The following is a 19,049-nucleotide window of genomic DNA, read 5'->3' on the forward strand; positions in this document are numbered from 1 at the left end:
TTGATGAACCTCCCTCGTAATAAAACAATGTATCAACCGATTCGGATAACTCAATTTAGCTAATTTTAGAAAATTATCAAAACTTGTCTTACGAAACATCCTCAATTGATCATCACTCAATCTAAACTTTATTCTGCCAAACACACTCATACCACTATCAATATGTACAATTGATCATCCTCAATAGAAAATATGGATCCCAAATCTAACATAACAAATAAAATAAAAATAAATGAAAAACACATTTCAATACCAAACAAAATAATACAATTTCAACCAATTTCACATAATTCTAACAAAAATGACACAATTACATTGAATTTAACATAAATCTTATTTTATTTTTTTTATTTCACTTCCAACTAATTTATGCTAACACAATTTAACCAATTTCACAGAATTCCAACAAAAATAACAAAATTTCATCGAATTTAATATAAATTTTAAATGTTTTATTTCACTTCCAATTAATTTAAGCTAATTTCATAGGCCCTAAAAATAATATAATTGCAAATACATATGGAACAAAACAAATTTCAAAACTATTTCATATAATTCAATTAAATAACACATAATTTCAAAAAAAAAAATCAAAATCAGACAATATAATCCACTTTAACATACCAATTTCACACAATTTCATTTATTTTAAATAAATTTCAGAAGTCCTAAGCCATTTATTTCACATAACTTAAACAGCAAATAACACAATTTCATCGATTTTAACATAAGTTCCACTCATTTCACAACATTTTAGACACTTTCATAAAGTTTAGAAAAAGTCTTATTGCAAATGTATATGACACAAACCAAGTTTATTCACATAATTTCAACCACATACAAACAATCTCATCAAATATCACACAATTTAATCGACTTTAACAAACCAATTTCACATAATTTTAGCTACTTTCAATTAATATAAGAAATTTTAAAACACTTAAACCAAAAATTGGTCAATTTAAGACACTTTAAAACTTTCATAAGGCAAAATACATATATATCATAAGACACTCTAAATTAATAAAACAAAACTAGACAATATATATCATAAAAAACATTAAAAACAACTTTCAATAAAATTTTAAAAAAAACTTCAAAAACAAAATACAAATACACAAAAATACATTATACGAGAAATTAAGCAAAATTGGGTAAAACCCAACAAAAAAAACATACATACCATTCTTCACATTCTTATCATCATCATGTCACTTCTTCAAAAAAAAAAAAAAACATCATCCTTAATAATATTTTTTCTCTTCCCAACACCAGAAACATATAAAAAAATATACAAATCCTCTATATCATCAACCAAAGTTTGTTTGTCAGCAATTGTTGGAACTCAAAAAAGTAGATGTTTCATCGTTAATAGAAGGAAGACTGAGACAAACTTTCTTACTGCATATTTCCAATGACAAAAAAAAAACTCAAAAAAATCATAAACAAATTAAAAAAATGAACGAGAGAAAAAGAAAAAGAAAAAGAAAAAAACACAACAATCAATCAGAGAAAAAAATACTTTTTTTAATAAGAAATTAAGAAACTAAAGAATGACAGAAATTTAGGGAATTCAATATGTTAAACACTAATCAACAAAAGATAAAATATGAAAAACTATATACGAAATAAAGAAAAAGTAAGACAAAAAAACAATTTATAGAAAACTGATAAAAAAAAGGGTAATTAATTTATTAGTCCATATATTTTGACAAAACATACTGTTTAATCCATGTTTTTTAAAAAACACACGGTAAAGTTCCTAACGTTTTTCTCGGTGAACAGTTTAGTCCTTAACGTTTTTCTCGATGAACTGTTTAGTCCCTACCGTTAGACTCTCATAAAGGTTCTGTTATTCAATTTGGATTTGCGTTCTTCTTTTCCTTTATTTTCCTTTCATTTAAACTCTAATGCATCTGAAATCAACTTTGAGTGTTCTTCTTCTTGATTTTCTTCTTAATCGTTCAAATTCGTAAGCATTGGGTGTGTTCTTTTTCTTGTTCTCTATACAAATAGCTTCTTCTTCTAAATTGGATTTCCTCTTCTGAAATTTGAAAGTAAATAGTAAAGGGTAATTTAGTCATTTCCAAAGTCATAAATGGTAAAAAATCTAACAAACAGACGGAAGGACTAAACAGATCACTGAGAAAAAGGTTAGGGACCTTACCATATGTTTTTGAAAATACAGGGACTAAACAGTGTGTTTTGTCAAAATATAGGGACTAATAAATTAATTACCCAAAAAGAAAGGATAGTCATGGAAACTAAAAAAAGCGCAATTTTTACAAGTGTCTTATGCGTGTAAAAAAATTACAACAATATCAAGTAAATCATTTTTATATTTTTTTTTGTGGGAAAGGGAAAGAAAAGAAACAAAGAGCCCGAAAGCCTAGCCAGGGATTGGCCTAGGGAAGCTAACCCCCACGACATCATCCCTAAGAAGAGAATTAAGATAAATAGGAGGATAAGAAAGGGTAGAGACGTCCATCATGCAATCATGCCCAGTAGTCGCCAGACGATCAGCAACTCGGTTCTGCTCTCTGAAGATATGACCAAAGCCAATGAAGTCAAAAGAAGCGCAAAACCTACTAATTCCTTTGCTAAGGTTATAGCTATTTTGTCACACCCGACCCTAAATGACCTCAATCGGCATTTTGGTTTCAATATATATCTATATTGAACAAAATGAATTTGATGATTTCTTACGAATTGTTTTTGGATTGAGAAATCTGTTACTGTTATTGTTGTTATTATTTTGGATTGAAGTCCAAATATGATTTTTATGATACAAAATGACTAATTGAAACCAAATGATTTTTGGTTATGAAATAGTTTGGAATTTGATTGTGAAAGGATATTTGAGCACATTATGATTTTATGATTTTATATCCATCGAGAGCTATCCGGATTGGTGGTTCCATATTTGATGACCATGTTCAGTGAGGGATATGGCCTGTGTACACAGTTTGAAAGACCTATTGGATATGGCAAAGAAGTGTTGGGTAAGACCATATGGGATAGGCAATGTTAAGAGACGTCTCGACTATATATGTGGTTATTATGGATTGATACTTAAGGGGAGAAACTCGAGGATGGATACAACGTTTTAAGTTCATTTGGATTGTGTTTTACGTTATGATTGATTTTGATATAAGGTTTTACGTTTAATTGATTACGATTTGGTTTGATAAAACGCTTAGTTGATTATAATATTTTATGAGGTTTTGAACTCAAGAATCGATACAAGATTTTATATTTTTGGTTTTTGGTTTACTACTTTGACTATATTATAAACTTTGGTTTTAAAATATATTTTATAAGGTTTTAATTAAATCCTTTTTTAAAGGTATATATGTAGCTATGTTCAGTACGTTGGTTTTTATAGCTGATAGTTTCTTACTGAGATTTTTGTCTCACGTTTTAAAATGTTTTAATGTTTTTAGGTGAGAAAGTACACGATAGAGAGAAGGTTACCGCCCGATTAGGCGAGGTTTGGAAGTTGGATGCTTATTGTCAGAATTATGGTTAGAACGTTGGTATTGCAATTGTAATAGTCAAAGTAGTAAACCAAAAACCAAAAATATAAAATCTTGTATCGATTCTTGAGTTCAAAACCTCATAAAATATTATAATCAACTACGCGTTTTATCAAACCAAATCGTAATCAATTAAACGTAAAACCTTATATCAAAATCAATCATAACGTAAAACACAATCCAAATGAACTTAAAACGTTGTATCCATCCTCGAGTTTCTCCCCTTAAGTATCAATCCATAATAACCACATATATAGTCGAGACGTCTCTTAACATTGCATATCCCATATGGTCTTACCCAACACTTCTTTGCCATACCCAATAGGTCTTTCAAACTGTGTACACAGGCCATGTCCCTCACTGAACATGGTCATCAAATATGGAACCACCGATCCGGATACCTCTCGATGGATATAAAATCATAAAATCATAATGTGCTCAAATATCCTTTCACAATCAAATTCCAAACTATTTCATAACCAAAAATCATTTGGTTTCAATTGTCATTTTGCATCATAAAAATCATATTTGGACTTCAATCCAAAATAATAACAACAATAACTGTAACAGATTTCTCAATCCAAAAACAATTCGTAAGAAATCATCAAATTCATTTTGTTCAATATAGATATATATTGAAACCAAAAATATATATGTATATATGTAAAATCAACCAAATGAAGCCTTAAATCAACATAATCAAGTAACATAGGAAATTCATATAGAAGCATAATCATTAGCTTCATTTGAACCCTAATATCACAATAAAAAGCAAAATCATGGAAAACCCCAAGTTTCCAAAATACCCGTATAAACCCTGAAATATCAATTTCTGTAAATCCTTTGATTATATATATCTTTATATACATCAAACTCAAAATATAGTTGATAGTTACTTACCTTGGCTATTAATTGAAAACCACAAATCCGTTCAATTCGTCTCTAAACTCTGTCTAAGCCATTTTCCTCCAAACACTGCCAAAACTCAAAAACTCTTCGGCTAGGACTTAGATCTATGCATAAAGATGCTATACTTTAAATTTCAAGTGATTCGGACAGTCGAATCTTCGTAAATCAAAGAAACGGTGAAGAAACGGTTCAGAAACGGCGAAAAAGACGAAGAGGCGAGGAAGATAAGAAAAAGAAAAAAATAAAACTTTGATGATGATCATCATCTCGCAGATATTTGGAATATATATCCATATCTGTAAAAAAATCCAGTTTGATCCTCTATCTTTATATAATCTTTTAATAATTACTCTAAACTTTTAATTTATACCTAAACCCATCGAATTAACTCCAAATTTTTCCTATAACACCAAATAAAAATCATACACCTAATAATTATAATGTATATTACTATCAAGGTATAAATTCTAGAAATTTAGACCCGGACGTGACATATTTAGACAAATAGCATTTTTTTTTTGGAAATAATTTCGATAGCCTCAAGGTTATCAGATTCAACAATCAGATTTTTCAAACCCAGATTCAAGGCGAGTTTATGGCCAGAAAAGATCCCCCAAAGTTCTGCCAAAAAGGAAGAACCTAAACCAATATTCTGAGTAAACCCAGATATCCAGACACCTCCATCATCCCTTATAACACCTCCTGCAGCAATCCTACCATCCTTCAGACAAGATCCATCTATATTTAATTTCACCACTCCTTCCCTAGGACTGCACCAACCAATGAGATGAACATCCTTCTTCTGGGTAGACCTTGCAAGAGAATCTTGTTAGACATGAAATTGACTAAGTTTAACATAATATTTATAAATGAATTGGGGTGTTTTTATGTTATATTGCAAGAATAAAGGGCTGATTAATGTATTTTTGCAGATAAGCAAAGATTAAAGCCAAACTTGCTGGAAACGGCTTGTTTCGCAACTGCCAAAGAGGAGTAGAGCCCTTCTATGGTCCAGCGGTCAAACGTCGGTATTCTGATGACGGACAGCGACATTGCAGAGGTTGGCATGGCAGAGGCTGCAGGTGGAAAAGTGTTTCGGTGGCATTGCTTAAAGTAACATGATGACAAGAAATCTCGACCCTTGAGTGTTCAAGGATCAAAAGAATCCATAATGATTTTCTGTTGTGTTTAGTTGTAGTAGTGTTGACTTATTTTTTTTAGTATTACTTTTGAAAGGGTACTTTTCGGGTACCAATTTTGGCCCGGTCTTTCTTCTTTAAATAGATGTAGCAAAGGAAAGAAGGGCATGATCGGATATTTTAGTTTTAGAATAGAAAAGTCACTGTTAGGAGCAATAGAGGAGAGCTCCAATGGAGTTTCTGAATGTAACAAGAACTTCTGATTGCTCACTGCTGGATATGAGTGAGTAATCCATTTTGAATGGGCACGGCCAGTCCGGGCCGGTGATGTAAGTCTTATAACTATTTCAATGAATTTGTAGTCTTTTGCCAATGATGTGTTGATGAGGTTTTTATTAGTGTGCTTAGGCATTTATGCATGTGTTAGATGAATGTTAGGACACTACTTGCATCTTCACTGATATCTCTATCATCTCACAACCTCGAAGCAGACATGTTAGATGGTTGTGTCAAAGGTTTTCTTAACAGAAATGCAGCTTTGATCTTAATGCAAGAAATAAAGTTCCTTTAGGACGCTATTGGTTCTAGTAAATCTTAGGAACTTAAGAACACACGAAAGTTGACTTAAGTGGGCATTAAAGCTGATACTTTGACTTCATTGGTATTTTTACTATTTCAGTGGATTGTTGTATGGCCTTGCACAACCTATTCGGCAGTGCCTAGCCTGTTCTATCTTTTAAACTGTTATCTTTGTAATATCTTTTACAGTCTTAGCACTCTTTCGTCTTAACTGACCAAACTCAAACAATCAATTTCATCCAGAAGATACCTTTACACACACACACACTGTTCAACAACGATTTTCTCATATAATTTTGGATCTCAATCCCTGTGGAGATGATACTTGACTTATCACTTTATTACTTGTATCTAGTGCACTTGCTAGAGTCTGATCTGAGGATAATAAGTTTTTGGCGCCGTTGCCGGGGATTGAAAGAAACAAAATTTATCTGAAATTTATGTGAAACAAGGTGTTTTTAATCTGTTTGCTAAGGCGTATGCGCAGAGCTGGACCTCCTATTTTTCCTATCGATCTCGAATTAGAGAGAACATGTAGACGAAACAGAGCGGGAGCTCGATGTGCACGACAAAAAAAACGACAAAGAGAGAGAAGAATGGCTGGAAGGGTACCACCCGAACAACCAGTTCCACCAAACCAAGAAGAAGAAGGAGAGAACAACAATCCTCCTGTTATGCGAATCAGGGATTATTCGAGGCCAACCACAGAGGGATATTCATCATGTATCGTGTTGCCCAACGAGGGGAACAACATGTTCGAGGTAAAAGGGTCCATGATATAGATGATCCAGGCTTCGGTACAATTTAATGGGTTTCAATATGAAGATCCAAATGGGCATATTCAAGAATTCATCACGTTGTGCAACACATTCAGATCAAACAGAGGCGTTTCTAACGACGTAATCAGACTGAAGCTGTTTCCTTTTTCCCTAAGGGATAAAGCAAAGAACTGGCTAAGAAATTTACAGCCAGGGACAATCACAAGTTGGGAAGAGATGGCGCGAGCTTTTCTGATGAAATATTTCCCACCACGACAAGCCATAAAATTGAGAAATGAAGTGTCTCGGTTCATACAAGAAGAGGATGAGTCGCTGGCAAAAGCCTGGGAGAGATACAAAGAGTTGTTGAGAAGGGTGCCAAATCATGGTATCCCTATATGGATGCAAGTGCAAAATTTCTACAATGGTGTGACCAACATCTACAAAATTCAGATCGAATCCATTACTAACGGTAATCCAGAAGATCTTGAGCCACAGGCTTTGTATGACCTTATTGAGAAGGTAGTAAGCACAAGTTACAACTGGCACTCCGCCAGAAGTGAAGGAAAAAAGACGGGAAACGAAGATGTTGTGTCGAAATTGACAAGCCAGGTAGAACAGCTTGCTAGACAGTTGGGTAAGATAAATGTATCTTCGATTCACAACGAACCACCATTCAATGACATTTGTGATTTTTGTGGAGGCCGTCATTTCAGCATCAACTGTCTCGGAGTGAAGCAGTGAAAGGGCACACAGGCAGAATATGATTACGCAGGGTATAATCAGAGGAATCCACCGGACCCGTATTCCAACACGTATAACCCTGCCACCAAAAACCATCCAAATTTTGGATGGATAGGCCAACCGAACCAATAGGAACAACCGAGATATCAACAACAGCAAGGTGGACACTACCAAAGGCAACCTCAGCAGCACTACAAGCAACCTGTGCCACCAAAGGAAGATGTAAAGCCAGATATGAAGACAATGATGATGCAATTCATGAAACAGACACAAACATCAATTAAGAATCTGGAGACACAAGTTCACCAGTTAGCTGCATCTACATCAAAAGGAAAGAGGATAATGCCGAGCAACACAGAGACAAATCCAAAAGGCGATGTTATGGCAATCACCCTGAGGTCAGGTAAGCAAATTCAACCCAATAATTCGACTGACGAAAATGCTGAATGCACAGGAACGTCTAAAGAAGCTGAAGGGGAACAGGAACAGACTGTTCCCAGTAAGGATGAAACCAGGAAGACAACTTGTACCAGTAAGCCGGATCAAGAGGAAAGCGAAAGAATGTATAAGCCACCACCGCCGTATGTTCCACCTGTGCCATATCCAACGCGTCTGATCAACAAAAAGCTGGAAGAACATAATTCTAAGGTGTTGGACACCTTAAGGAAGTTGCACATCAACATTCCTTTCGTGGAAGCACTAGCACAAATGCCGACATACGCAAAGTTCCTCAAGGATATCCTGTCTAACAAAAAGAAGCTGGAGAACATCTCGATGATCCAACTCAATAGAGATTGTCCGTCGATACTCCAAAACAAGCAGCAGCTACCTAAAAAGCTCAAAGATCCAGGGAGTTTTTCTATTCCTTGTTCAATTGGAAAGCTAAATATTGAAAATGCGCTTTGTGATATAGGAGCTAGCATAAACCTTATGCCGTATTCTGTATATGCAAAACTTGGATTAGTAGAACCCCAACCTACTCTTATGTCCATTCAGTTAGTTGATCGTTCAGTATGCTATCCTAGGGGGGTTGTGGAAGATGTGCTAGTCAAAGTAAGGAAATTCATATTGCGCGTTGATTTTATTATAATGGACATTGATGAAGACTTGCATGTTCCTATCATCCTAGGTAGACCATTTTTAGCCACGGGGAAAGCATTGATAGACGTAGGCGAGGGATAATTATTCTTAAGGATTAATGGGGAAGAAGTCATCTTTAAGATGAACGAGGCAATGAGACATGCAAATAATAATGATGACACATGCTGTTTCCTGGATGATTTTCAAAGTTTGTCTACTTTGCAGGAACAGGACATTCTGGAGACTCTATTAGGAGAAGAGGTGAACGTATGTGAAGGAACAGGCTATTCCATTGAATCCAACCTACCGACACCTCCATTCGATCCTACTGTTCCCACTCATCAAGAACCACCGGAGATACCAACTGTCCCGGTGTCTAAACCAGAATTGAAACCTTTGCCTGCACACCTCAAGTATGCTTTCCTTGAACCACCCAGCGGGAGTCCAGTCATCATATCCTCGAAGTTAACTCCGGATCAGAAAGCGCAACTCATGGCTGTTTTGCGAAGAAACAAGGATGCAATCACATGGAAAATAGATGACATAACAGGTATCAGTCCAACAGTCTCTATCCACAGAATCGTGATGGAAAAGGAGCACAAGCCATCTATCCAGCCGCAACGCAGGCTAAATCCCCATATGAAGGAGGTTGTGCGGAAAGAGGTGATCAAGCTTCTTGATGTCGGCATTATATACCCAATCTCTGACAGTGTGTGGACCAGCCCTGTTTATGTTGTACCTAAGAAGGAGGGGACAACTGTAGTCCTCAACGAGAAAGACGAGTTGGTGCCCACAAGAACAATTACAGGGTGGAGAGTTTATGTTGATTACAGAAAGCTCAATGAAGCCACAAGGAATGATCATTTTCCATTACCCTTCATTGATCAGATGTTGGAGAGATTAGCTGGGTATGCCTTCTATTGTTTTCTCGACGGTTATTCAGGATATAACCAGATCGCAATTCATTGTGAGGACCAGGAGAAGACAACGTTCACGTGTCCGTATGGGATTTATGCTTACAGACGAATGCCGTTCGGGCTGTGCAACGCCCCAGCCACTTTCCTAAGATGTATGATGTCCATTTTCATGACATGGTGGAACGGACCTTAGAAATATTCATGGATGACTTCTCGGTTTATGGTAACTCATTTGATACATGTCTAAACAACCTCGAAGTCGTGCTTATGCGATGCAAGGAGACCCACTTGGTCTTGAATTGGGAGAAGTGCCACTTCATGGTCACGGGAGGAATTGTCCTCGGGCATAAAATTTCAAAAAAGGGGATGGAAGTGTGATGCGCGTTTTACGTATACGTGCATGTGAAGGCAAGTGTACCTTAGTCGTGTATCAAGTAATAAAGTGAAAGTAGAGTATCGTTCCCACGAGGATGGTGATTATAAGTACTAATCTCTTTGCTTACTATCTATTATTTAAACAACCGAAATGTAGAGTTTGTTGGACAGCCAAGCTAAGACTTAAGCAAGAAGTGAAATAAAAATTACACAAATTAAGTGAGAGATTACTTATAATAAAAGAAACTAAGGCTTCTAGCTTCACTTAACCTCTTTGCTTGGTAAAACACTTAACCCCTTTTAAGTTGTTTATCCTTTTTAAGATGGCGATTTTTCTTATTAACTAATAGTTCTCGAGATCGGTTCTAAACTCTCGACTAATTACTTTCCCTTGGTCCGGCTCAAGTAATTAATCAAGAGAAGCATTAAGTTTTCTTAGTTCCAAACCTTCGATTTATTACTTTCCCTTGGTCCGGCTCAAGTAATAAATCTAAGATTTGTAACAAGATTAAATCTAAACCTTTTTAACCTATTTTACCTTGGTCCGGCTAAAGTGATTACCTAAGATTCAAGAAAAACCGCTCGAGTAATTAGTTCTAAACTTTCGATTAATTACTTTCCCTTGGTCCGGCTCAAGTAATTAATCCAAAGAAGCATTAAGTTTTCTTATTTCCAAACCTTCGATTTATTACTTTCCCTTGGTCCGGCTCAAGTAATAAATTAAAGATTTGTAATAAGATTCATGAAAAACCTTGGAAAACTAATAAGCCACACTAAATGGTCATTAGGTCCAACTTATGAATTTCGATTAATCAATTTAATCACGGTCAATATAAACGATTAATTATATCCAAGTAGAGAGTTGGCTCATCTCCTACAAGCATTAAGAATCATAAGTTAGTTCTCCAAAAGGATAAAGATAACTTAAATAGGTTAAACGTAATTACCACATAATTAAGGTTAAGATCCACTTTTAGCCTTAGTTAAGAGGGGTTTAGCCCATCATTAGATTAAAACACATTTTAGAAAGATAGATAATAGTGTTCATATTAATAAAAGAGATTAAAGTTTAGAAGAAACCGTAGTGACGATTACCGAACGAACTTCTTCGATAACTTGAAACTTACTTTTATTAGATGAACTTTTGCACAAATAACACTCTAACAACAATAAGAACAACACAAACAACTAATTCTTAAGGATAAGAATCAACAAAATAACATTATAGAGGGAAGAATTAAGCCTAAGCTTGGTGTGTCTTCAAATGGCACCCAATGCCTCCTTTTATAGTAAAATGGTACACAAAATTCCAAAGACCAAGTCATCCTTATGGCCTCCCACTCCTTATCATCTGAATTTAGCATTTAAGAGAGCATGGGGGGAAGATTTTAATAATTTAGGAGTTGAAATGTCAAAGGAATCTTAGGCTTCAACATATTCATCAACTTTGGATAATTTTCTGGGCCTGATGCACTTCGAATTTGGAGATGATTATTATTAAACATTTGTTCATCTTTCTCTTAGCTTTCCAACGCATTTTGAATCGCCTCAATCCGAGTCCGTATGAGGAGAAAAGTTGAAAATACGAAAATGTGTCAAATCTGTCCTAGTGTGAACAATTAGACTCTTATCTTGCAGCACCTATCCGCGACGAAGTGCACGCTGGGTGTCACTAAAGATCCTCTTTTCTTGTCTCTTTTACTCCCGAGCTGCCGCCTTAAGCCCCGACTTGGTTATTTGTACCGAAAACCTTGCGAAAATGCCTAGAAAACACATAAAGTGGCTTAGATACATAAAATGAAGAAAAATACAAAAACCATCATTAAAATTTATTAAAATGGTACAAAATAGCTAGTAATTAAATACTAAAAATGCTATAAATTATGACGATAACAACACCCCCAAACTTAAGCTTTGCTTGTCCTCAAGCAAAGAAAAGCGGAAAACAATTTTATCGTCGAATAAGTTAACGTAAAGACAGGAATTATTTCAATCGAAAATGAGCAAAAATTCTATATTCAAATCTCGGACTATTTCTCTGGATAAAGTTATTTGCTTTTACACTCTTATTTTTCAAACCGACATTTTTCATTATGCTGAATAAAATTGAACCAATTTAAACACCTCGCATGGAAGTCACTCTTACGCTCAAGTGTTTAGGGCATTAAATGTTCGCTCAAATCCAATAAAAACACTAACTATTAAAAATTTGCATGGTCATCCAAATCTTTACCAAACGCGACCGACTATAAACACGATCAAAAGGTCTTTAATGGGTTGTAACGTTGGTTGAAGGTAAAGGTATGGAGAAGAGGAGATTTTTGGGTAAATAAATTCATGGGTAATTATTTGATAGATTCACAAGAGGAATTTTGTCTTTCGGAAATTCAGAATTTTTGTAACGGAAATCTCTCTTTTATTTTTATTTATAAATATATATGATACTATATATTTTTATTTTTATTTTTATATATTTTTTTTTCTTTTTTTTTGACTTTATATATATATAAATATCAATATGAATTTTATTTATATGTATATATATATATATATATATATAAAGTATGAAATATACGAAAATAGAGAGGTATAACCGTTATATATCGGTAGAAGTGTTTGTCTGAATTTCGTATTTATTGTGAATCATCATCTCAAGCATATTGGTTACTAATTACCCATAAATTTAGGTGGAACAAAAATGGTATTTATGAAGGGAATGCGGCTTGTAACGTGGTGAAATGAATGGAATGTCTAGGCTCGAAGGGGTGAACGACGGAAAATATGTTTAAGGTGGGCTATCATTTTGAGTATGAAAAGTGGGGGTAAAACAAGGAAGGCCTTAATCATGTCGTGTTTTGAGCTAGACGCGTGAGGTTTTGACCGGTATTTGATGCAAATTCTCAAGTTTCGTGTAATTATGGAACACTCGTGAGAAAAAAATGAAGCATTAGTGAATGCTTTTTAAATTAGGCTCAAAAACTCACTTTGGAAAGGTAATGTGTGCCAATTAACTCAATTTTATTCCTCAAAATGTAAATGTCGATTTGTTAAATACTGAGTGAAATCAAAAAAATTTACGTATTCAAAATAGTCCAAAATTCGTTTACAAAATTTAAGATTTTCAAATAAAGTTTCACCCTATCAAAATTTAACATTTATTCTAGACAAAATTTTGTTTGATTTTCTTGTTCGATTAAAGCAAAACTTTAGAGTGGGGTTTTTATTCAAAATTATTTAACAAAAATATTTATTTAAAAGCTAAATAAAGATAGTAAAAATAAAGAGAAAAATAAAGGTGGTGAAAATAAGGTACAAAATAACACCAAAGTAAAAATAAAGTGTAAAACAACATTAAAATTAGAGGTACGTCACACGACTGAAACAAAAGTAAGAAAATAACAATAAAAGAGAAAATAAAAATAACGTTCTATCCTTTACTCTCATCCCTCATTAGTGTAGTATTTAGTCCCGAAATACGAAATAAAAACTAACACTAAAGTAGAAAGTAAAGGATAGAAGGACTCCCTGTCGAAGGCAACTGTGAGGATTATAGTATGTGGGGTTGATCGGAGGTAGAAATTAAATGCTTAATGGAGGTTATCGCTGGAAAAGTCGCCGGAGATGGATGGAGGGATGGACGGCTGTGCTGCAAAAAAGAGAGAAGAAGTTAGAAATAAGGAAGAGAACAAAAGTGGGGGCATTAAGCCTCCTAATCACCCACCTCGAAAAGTCGACGAGGTGTACCTGTAGCCTTTTTTTTTTTTTTTTTTTTTTAAGACGAAAAACAAAACGAAAATAAAATTGAAATAAATATATATTATAAAAGTAAGAGTGAAAGTTGAGATAAAGAGGTTAGAAATATCGGGTTGCCTCCCGACAAGCGCTAAGTTTAACGTCGATCAGCTCGACGTTATTGAGTGGCTAGTTGCTCGTGGTCGGGGCATTGAGGTATACGACGGAATCGTTCATGCTTGTGTCTCCTGCCTCGTATAGTTTCACTCGTTGTCCGTTTACTTTGAATGGTGCCACACCTTCTCGTTGAACCGCGACCACTCCCGAAGGGAATGTTTCGGTTACTTCATACGGCCCGTGCCATCTCGACTTCAACTTACCGGGAAAAAGTCGTAACCGAGAGTTGTATAGAAGAACTTTATCCCCCGGTTTGAATGTTCGTGGAATGATATGCTTGTCATGCCAACGTTTAGTCCGTTCTTTATATAATTTCGCATTTTCGTATGACGAAAGGCGGAATTCATCGAGTTCGTTGAGCTGCATCAAACGTTTTTCTCCTGCAGAACACATATCAAAATTTAAAAACTTTAGAGCCCAAAACGACTTGTGTTCTAACTCTACGGGTAGATGGCATGCTTTTCCGAAAACTAGACGATACGGTGAGGCACCTATAGGGGTTTTAAAAGCCGTCCTATAAGCCCACAAAGCATCGTCTAACTTAATCGACCAATCCTTTCGGGATGAATTTACCGTTTTTTCTAAAATGCTCTTTAATTCCCGGTTTGATATTTCAACTTGACCACTTGTTTGGGGATGATACGGGGTGGCTACCCGATGGGTGACTCCGTATTTCGCCAACAATTGGTCAAATTGCTTGTTGCAAAAGTGCGTGCCACCATCACTAATGATTGCTCGGGGTGTTCCAAATCTAGTGAAGATGTTTTTCTTTAGGAACTTCGTAACCACCCGAGCATCATTAGTAGGTGAAGCAATCGCCTCTACCCATTTGGATACGTAATCAACTGCAACAAGCACAAATTGGTTACCAAATGAATTCGGAAAAGGACCCATAAAATCAATGCCCCACACATCAAAAATTTCACAAACCAATATACTCGATAGGGGCATTTCGTGTCTACGTGATATGTTACCCGTTCGTTGGCACTTATCGCAAGATTTTACGAACTCATATGCATCTTTAAAGATCGTAGGCCAATAAAACCCACATTGTAAGACCTTGGCAGCCGTACGGTTTGGACCGTGGTGGCCACCGGGTTCACGTGAGTGACAAAACTCAAGTATAGATTTTACCTCTTCTTCTAGGATACACCTACGAATCACATTGTCTCCACAAACCTTAAAAAGGAAAGGCTCATCCCATAGATAGTGCTTTGCATCGGCGAAGAACTTACGTCTTTGTTGGTATGTGAGCCCATGAGGAAGTATATTACCCGCTTAAAAGTTTACGAAATCGGCGAACCATGGTAGTGTTGATACGCTAAACAATGATTCATCTGGAAAGAACTCCTTGATCTCTCTTTGCACGTCGGTTCTATGTGGTTCAAACTCCAATCGTGAAAGGTGATCGGCAACTACATTAGCTACCCCTTTCGTGTCTCGTATCTCCAAATCAAATTCCTGGAGTAGGAGAACCCATCTGATCAATCTCGGTTTTGCATCCTGTTTAGATAAGAGATATTTTAGTGCGGAATGATCAGTGTAAACGATAACTTTTGAAAGCACAAGATAAGAACGAAATTTATCAAAAGCGAAAACAATTGCTAGTAGCTCCTTTTCGGTTGTTGTATAATTTTGTTGTGCTTCATTCAACGTCCTACTAGCAAAGTATATCGGTTGAAAATTCTTATCTTTTCGCTGTCCCAAACATGCTCCAACTGCTAAATCGCTAGCGTCACACATTAGTTCAAAAGGTAAACTCCAATTAGGACTAATCATTATTGGTGCATCAATTAACTTTTCTTTCAATAGTTCAAAGGCGGATAAGCATTCTTTAGAAAAGTAAAACTCAACATCTTTCATCAACAGTTGGGTCAATGGCTTTGAAATTTTCGAGAAATCTTTTATGAAACGCCTATAGAATCCTACATGCCCGAGAAAGCTTCGGATAGCCTTAACAGAATTAGGCGGTGGCAATTTTGCAATTACCTCCACCTTTGCCGGATCTACTTCTATGCCTTGACATGATACTTTATGGCCTAGAACAATTGATTCATTGACCATAAACTGCCATTTTTCCCAATTTAGAATCAAATTAGTATCTTCACATCTTTTAAGCACTAGTTCCAAATTATGCAAGCAACTATCAAATGTTTTTCCAAACACGAAAAAATCGTCCATGAAAACCTCCATGAAGTTTTCAATCATGTCATCAAAAATTGCCATCATGCACCTTTGAAAAGTAGCCGGGGCATTACATAATCCGAAAGGCATTCTACGATAGGAAAAAGTTCCACATGGACATGTAAAAGTTGTTTTCTCTTGGTCGCTTGGAGCAACCGGGATTTGCATGTATCCGGAATAGCCATCTAAATTACACATATAAGCATGTCCCGACAATCTTTCAAGCATTTGATCGATGAAAGGTAAAGGAAAATGGTCTTTCCGAGTGGCATCATTCAATTTTCGGTAATCAATACACATGCGCCACCCGGTTACCTTTCTTACCGGGATTAGTTCATTTTTTTCATTAGCTTGAACAGTTATACCTCCCTTTTTAGGTACGACTTGTACCGGACTTACCCAACTACTATCCGAGATTGGATAGATGATACCTGCATCAAGGAGTTTTAGAATTTCAGTTTTCACCACTTCCTTCATGCTTGGGTTTAGGCGTCTTTGAGGTTGGGCCGTCGGTTTAACTTGTTCTTCCATGAAAATTTTGTGTGTGCAAATAGAAGGACTTATTCCTTTGATGTCCGCCAATGTCCATCCGAAAGCTTTCTTGTGATCTTTGAGCACATTAATCAATTTCTCTTCCATTTCACCTGTCAAAGAAGAAGAAATTACAACAGGTAAGTTTGAGTTTTCACTTAAAAATGCATATTTCAAATGAGATGGTAAGGGTTTAAGGTCTAATTCGGGTGGCTCTTCCAATGATGATTTGGGCCTCGGTTTGTCCCCTCGAATGATTTTCTCATATTGGTCACGGATCCACATGCAATCCTCAGGGTCATAAGTCAAATTGGCAATTTCTCGATCTATCACGACCTCCTCTTGATTTGACCCGAGACCATTTAACATTACTTTTTCCAATGGGTCTTCACACATGTCATTCTGAAAAACATCTTTAACAACTTCGTCTGTTATATCAAGAAAGTTGCAATGGTCAATATTTTCGGAAGGATACTTTAAAGAATTGAAAACATTAAAAATCACTTCCTCATCTTGTAACCGGAGAATTAATTTCCCTTGTTGCACATCTATAAGTGTTCTCCCGGTTGCTAGAAAAGGACGACCCAAAATTATCGGGACTCGATCATCCTCCTCCATATCAAGAACAATAAAATCAGCCGGAAAGATGAATTTATCCACCTTAACCAACACATCTTCTACAAACCCTTTGGGGTATGCAAGAGAACGGTCGGCTAATTGTAAGGAAACCTTAGTGGGTTTCGGCTCTCCTAAACCCAATTTTCGAAAGATACTTAATGGCATGAGATTTATGCTTGCTCCAAGATCACATAGAGCTCTTTCGAAATACATACCACCGATAGTACACGGGATAGAGAAACTTCCCGGGTCCTTCAATTTGGGTGGTAGTTTATTGAGTAGGATAGCCGAACATCCTTCCGTTAATTTCACTGTTTCATTATCCTCCAATTTTCTCTTTTTGGAAAGTATATCTTTTAAAAATTTAGCATACATGGGCATATTTTCCAAGGCTTCCGCAAACGGAATATTTATATGTAATTTCTTGAAAATGTCGAGAAATTTGGAGAATTGCTTTTCTTGTTTCTCCTTGTTCAACCTTTGGGGAAATGGAATTTTTGTTTTGTAGGGTTGAACAAGTGGATCTGCAAAAAGCTTAGGAGGAGATGGATCTTGAGGTTGAGAAGTACTTACCTCATCCGTGGTATCTTTTACCTGTTTGCTCGGAGCCGATTGTAACTCTTTGTTGTTTCTCAATGTGATGGCTTTCACATACTCCCTTGGATTTGTTTCCGTGTTGCTTGGAAGGGATCCCATAGGACGTTCGGACATGGCTTTTGCTAATTGGCTTATGCTCGTTTCAAGCCCTTTTGTGAACGTCTCTTGATTTCTCTTCCATTCCTCCATACCTGCAAGACGAGATTCCATTTTTGCAAGAATTGTTACAATAGCCGAAGCTTCATCACCGTTATTTCTCTTTTCATTAGGATTAAATCCGGGTGGAGGTCTTTGCGGATTTTGCACATTTTGATTATTAGTCCATGAGAAATTAGGGTGATTTCTCCAACCATTGTTGTACGTGTTGGAATAAGGATTAGATTGCTTAAAATTTCCCACAAAGTTTGCACTAGCGGTATCCCCAAGGAATGGGTTTGCCGCTTGACAATCCTCACTCTTATGCCCATTTAAACCACATAAATCACACAAATTATTTTGGTTCAAATTAGCCATTAATAGATCCAATTTTTTATTTAACTCATCAATGCCAGATCTTGATGACGAATCAACCAAATATGTTCCCGCTCTTGTTTCGAGGTTTTTCTCCGCTTGCCAATGAGAGCACCTTTCCGCCAATTCTTGGATTAAATCATAAGCCTCCGTTTGGGTTTTCTTAAGAATGTTGCCACCTGCGGCGGAATCAATTGTGGCACAGTTAGCGGAAGATAAACCATTATAAAAAATACTAACCTGTTGCCACTTCTCAAATCCATGATGTGGGCATTTCTTCAATAGTCGATGAAATCGCTCCCACGCATCATATAGTGTCTCTCTCTCGGTTTGGCGAAAAAAACTTATCTCGTTTTTGTACATCGCCGTTTTAGATGGAGGGAAGTACTTAGCTAAGAATTTCTTAACTAACTCATCCCATGTTCCAATGGATCCGGCCTCGAGAGAATCCAACCAGTCAGCTGCATCATCCCTTAAAGAAAAAGAAAACAATTTTAGTTTAATAGCTTCTGGTGGTACCCCATTTTGCTTAAGCATAGAACAATGTTTAACAAATTTATTTAAATGGGAGTTTGGATCTTCTCTCGGATCTCCGCCAAATTGACCGGAGTTTTGTATAAGTTGGATCATTGCCGGCTTGATCTCGAAGTTGTTTGCTCCAAT

General features: G+C 36.0%; 1 non-coding gene across 1 annotated transcript; it reads left to right on the forward strand.

Moving 5' to 3' along the window:
- The first annotated feature begins 18,642 nt into the window (after positions 1-18,642).
- Positions 18,643-18,749, forward strand: LOC136225253 (small nucleolar RNA R71). Its single transcript, XR_010686978.1, has one exon. It is a non-coding gene; the product is annotated as a small nucleolar RNA R71 (small nucleolar RNA).
- Positions 18,750-19,049: the final 300 nt, after the last annotated feature.

The sequence above is a fragment of the Euphorbia lathyris genome, chromosome 3, assembly GCF_963576675.1.
Source record: "Euphorbia lathyris chromosome 3, ddEupLath1.1, whole genome shotgun sequence".
Classification (NCBI taxonomy): domain Eukaryota; kingdom Viridiplantae; phylum Streptophyta; class Magnoliopsida; order Malpighiales; family Euphorbiaceae; genus Euphorbia; species Euphorbia lathyris.